Genomic DNA, 5,407 nt, shown 5'->3' on the forward strand with positions numbered 1-5,407 from the left:
TATAGAGAACAATTATCCCATCTCTAAGCCCAGTTTTATTGAGAACAATTATCATCTTATTAACAGAATCAAATCCTAACTATTAATATCGAGTTATTCTTCAGCACTATATTCCCATTTAACCTTCTTGATCTGTGAAATTGCAAGTTTGCTTTGGTTGTAGTGGTTGGTGATAGCTGACGTTGTTGTGATAATAGGTTAGCCTCGTTTTCGAAAAAAAAAAAGAATTTTTTTTTTTGCGACATGAATTTCACCCTAATTTTTTATTGCAACATTGAAACCAAATTTTATAACAATCGAAAATCAGACAGACTAGAAATTAACATCATAAAAGATTGAATGAATTGATTTGACTTCAGAGATTTAAAATTTCAAAGATATTCAGAGAGAAATAGAACCGAAATACAAAATACCCTGCATAATTGACGTATTCTAAGAAATTGACGACGTATTCTATCTGTCAGCTGCTAAATCTAGGTTTGTTGCAGTCTTGCAGTGGAGAGGCGGGAGTCGACAGTAGTGAGGAGATAAATGGGGATGGAATGAGTCAAGTGTTAAAAGAAGAGGGTGTCATGTGTGAAGCGAGTGTGTGAAGTCACGTGTCACAAAACATGTTGATAGGTGTACACATTAAACGATTATTCCCTACTGTGTTCATAATAAAAATCAGTGGGTACACATTCAGTACGTTGTATGCACAATGTGAAACAATGGGTGGACAATGCGAAGAGGGTAATGATTTTTGTATACCGAATGTGAAACAATGGGATCACATTATTACTATCATTAAATACAAAATGATTATTACTTATTATGAACACAATGTGAAATAATAGATATACATTGCTTATACAATGTGAAACAATGAGTACACATTCTTATATTCATCCAATAAAAAATAATTATTATGTGTTGTGCACATAATTTTATGCAATGCGTACACATTATTCACATTGTGCTTACAATTTGAAGCAGTGAGTACACATTTCTGTTGTGTACACAATGTGGAGCAATTGGTACACATTTCTATTATTCATTAAATTAGAAAATGATTAATCCTTATTGGGAATACAATGTGAAGTGTGGGTACACAATCATTAAATTAAAAAACGATTATTCACATTGTGTGCACAATGTCATCCCAGTGGGTGCACATTTAACAAAATAAATATTTTGTATTGTGAACACAATTCTAAATAGTGGGTACACATTCGATAAAATAAAAAATTATTAATTTATATTGTGAACACTATTTTGAACAATGGATATACATTCGATCTATTAAAATATTAATAAAAATTATTCTTTTTTGAAAAAGTAATTCAAAAAATAATAAAAAAACATAATTTGCAGGACACAGATGTCACAACAACAATAAATCAAGGGTAAAATAGACCAAATAAAATTGACAAAACATTTTTGGGAATTTTGAAAAATCTAGCCATTTTTAGTAAAAACGTTTTCCATAAAAACACTTTTGGCCATTGACCGGTTGTTTTCTCCTTATTTTGGTGTAGTGTCTTGCGCAGTAGTTGTGTGCTTCTTAATACAATTCCTTTTGATCGATAAAAAAAAGTTGCTAATCTTCTAATTGTTCATATATTGACAAATAAATTCACAAATTTTAATTAGAGTTCCTTGTATTCAATAAAACAATAAAATGAAACATATCAAAGCTCAACTGTCTGCGTATTTGTTTGTGTTTTTTTTTCAATCGATGATGAATGTTCTTTCATTTTCTTTATCTTAATGAAGGAATCAAATAGTTTTCTAATTTACGGACTTTTCCCCATGCCAGAAGTAAAACACCTGTTGACGCTAATTAAATTTGGGATTAATGGCCAAATAACCACCATTAATGGCAGATCCCAACAGGTGAATAGGTCTCAACTGAAATTTAGCAAGTGAAGAGTAAGTGTTTCTCAGCGAATTAAACGATATAAAAAATTTATTATTTTGTGTATTATAATTAAACATATTTTTGATCTTAGGTAATAGCTTTTTAATGATTTTTTTTTTCTTTGAAGGAGCAAGGGGTTCTGAAGAACCCCAAAAACAACTTTATTAAATTACTTCATTAAAGATGAGGTTTGAAGAAATACAAACAGGAAAGGAATTCGAGTTCCACCATCCTGAGTAGTTTTCACACATAGCAAATTGACAAAGATCATGAGCTATGAAGTTTACACTTTTTGGAACTGAGACAAACGTAATCTCTGAAAAGTATTTGTAGGACCTGACAAGAAGATCAAAATAAAGAAAGAAGAACACACAAAGAGCTTTTCCAAACAAGAGTCTATTAAAACCGATAAACCCTTCTGATGCACATACAAAACTGTCAAGGCATATAGCCTATTTATACTAGTTCAAAGGAAATCTGAGTTCCAGAAATAACTAACTTCCTAGAGAAACAAACTACTAAATAAATGAACAGAGTAGCTTGCAAGTATAGCTAAGAAAACTTCCAGAACATACTAGACAAACTATTAAAATGTAACAACCACGTAAAACTTGGTTTCCTAACTTTGTTGCAGCTCCAATAGTCTCGATTGATCTTAACTTCCAAAAGCCTCCTCAATTCGAGACTATGATGTCCCATCATTTCCAGTTTTCCTCTTAAGTAGATAAATGTGTCACCCTTTAACATTTTTGTGAATATGTCAGCAACCTGCTCATTGCTTTGACAATACTCAACAGTTATCTCTTTGTTGCTGATTAGTTATCGAATATAATGATATTTGATATCAATATGATTACTTCTCCCATGAAAAACAGGATTTTTAGTGAGTGCTATAGTTGATTTGTTATCATACACTATCTGAGTAGGAACCTTTTGTTCATGGTGAAGATACTTCAACACTCTTCTTATCCAAACTGCATGAGCTGCACATGAAGCTGCAAAAATATATTCAGCTTCTGTTGTAGATAAAACAACTACTTGCTGTTTTTTAGATGACCAAGAGAAATAACAAGATCCTATATGAAAAGCATATCCTGAAGTGCTTTTTCTTTGTTCTATATCTCCATCCCAGTCACTGTATGTATATCCAACTAATGCCATGGTTTCTGTAGAATTATATAGAATTCCATAATCAACTGTTCCACTAATATACCTCAGAATTCTCTTTGAAGCTTGTAATGAGATTGTTTAGGTGATTCCATGAATCGACAATATCTGGTCTAGTGGAAGTCAAATAGAGCAAACTTCTAACCAAACACTTATATTCTGTTGGATTCACAAGTTCACCAGTTCCTTCTTTTGTGAGCTTTAATCTACTCTCAACAGGTTTTAAAATAGATTTGCAGTCATTCATCTTAAATCTCTTAGAGTCTCCTTTGCATATCTTTGTTGTGAGACAAAGATTCCATCTTATGTTTGAAGTACTTCAAGTCCCAGAAAATAGGACATTAAGACAAGATCAGTCATCTCAAATTCTTTTATCATGGCCTCCCTAAATTCATTGATCATTACCATGTTGTTTCCCATGAAGATAAGATCATCAACGTATAGGCACACAATAATCATACTACCCTGAGAATCAGTCTTCATATAAAGTGTATGTTCATATGGACACTTTTCAAAGCCACTATCCAAGAATTATATATCAATTCGTGTATACCAAGCACGTGGTGCTTGCTTCAATCCATACAAGGCTTTCTGTAGCTTGTATACACAATTTTCTTCCCCTTCTTATATATACCCATCAGGTTGCTCAACGTACACCTCTTTTTCAAGCACACCATTCAGAAATGCAGACTTCACATCCATCTGATAAATTTTGAACTTGAGTTGCGCAGAAATTACAATTAATAATCTCACAGTATCAAGTCTTGCAACAGGAGCAAAGAATTCAAAATAATCAATTCCAGATTGTTGTTTGTACCCCTTAACAACCAATCTAACTTTAAGACGATCAGTTTCACCATTAGGTCTGTACTTTGTCTTGTAAACCCACTTAACTCCACTCATGCAGAAGTGTAGTGAGTTTCCAGGTTTCATTCTTTTCAATTGCATGAATTTCACTATCCATTGCTTCTCTCCAACCTTTAGTTTGATATGCTTCTTAAAAATTTATTGGCTCACTGTCTCCAAAGAAAGCAAAGTTAATAAGATCTTCATCTTCATGTTCATCATCTCTTGTCACCACATAATCTTCAAGTCGTCTTGGTGAAACACGATTACGCACAGGTCGTGTTGTTACTTCTCCTTCTTGCTGTGTTGCAATTTTCATAGTAGTAGAAGTAGTATCATCTGTAACAGTATCTTGCAAAGTTACAATTTCTCGTTCATCTGCAACCATATTTTCTTTTGTTGAATCCCAGTTCCACTGACTTGATTCATCAAAACTAACATCTCGACTAATGATCATCTTTCCTGTCTTATGATTATACAGCTTATATCCCTTCGTTGCGACATTGTATCCAAGGAAAATACATTTTTCACTCTTGTTGTCTAGTTTCTTTCGAATTTCTGTTGATATGTGTGCATATGCTATCCACCCAAACACCTTGAGATGCCTAACACTAGGTCTTCTCCCTGTTAGTGCTTCTTCTGGAGTTTTGTCTAGTAGACATCTGGTAGGACATCTATTCAACAAATAAACTGCACATGATAAGCTTCTCCCCAGAACTCTTTTGGCAGATTTTTAGCTCTTTTCATTGTACGGATCATCTCTACAATAGTTCTATTATTTCTTTCTGCTACACCGTTTTGTTGTGGAGTGTATCTTGATGTCATTTGATGTTGAATACCACAGTCTTCTAGAAACTTGTCATTCACAGTGTACTCAGTCCCTCTATCAGTACGTAAAATTTTGATTTTCTTTTCACTTTGTTTTTCAACAAATGCTTTAAAGTTCTTAAAAGCATTAGCAGCTTCACTTTTTTATTTTAGTAGATAAACCCATGCTTTTCTACTAAAATCATCAATGAATGTGATGAAATATATGTTTCCTCCACGTGAAATTTCTTCCATAGAACCACAGGGATCAGAATGAACTAATTCCAGAGGTTGTCTTGCTATTCTTGCTTTTCCCACAAGAAAAGGTTCTCTGTATTGTTTACCAAATATGCAACTTTCACACTTTTTCTCAGGATAATTTATAGCTGGTAAAACTGAAACCATCTCTTTTTTTGTTAATAATTGCAAACTGTTAAAATTGACATGTCCTAACCTCATATGCCATAGCCAAGTATCATCCTATGTTGATGAACTTTCTTGTACTGCTGCTGAATTTTCTGGTACTGCTGCTGAATTTTCTGGTACTTCTGAATTATACCATATCTCCTTTTTATATTGTACATTCAAAGGAAATAACCTATTCTTGGTCATATTCACATTTGCAATCAGTTTCCTATTTTTATCACATATTGAGCAAACTCCATCTAAGAGATTCATACTATAACC

Source organism: Papaver somniferum, chromosome 6 (assembly GCF_003573695.1).
Source record: "Papaver somniferum cultivar HN1 chromosome 6, ASM357369v1, whole genome shotgun sequence".
NCBI lineage: Eukaryota > Viridiplantae > Streptophyta > Magnoliopsida > Ranunculales > Papaveraceae > Papaver > Papaver somniferum.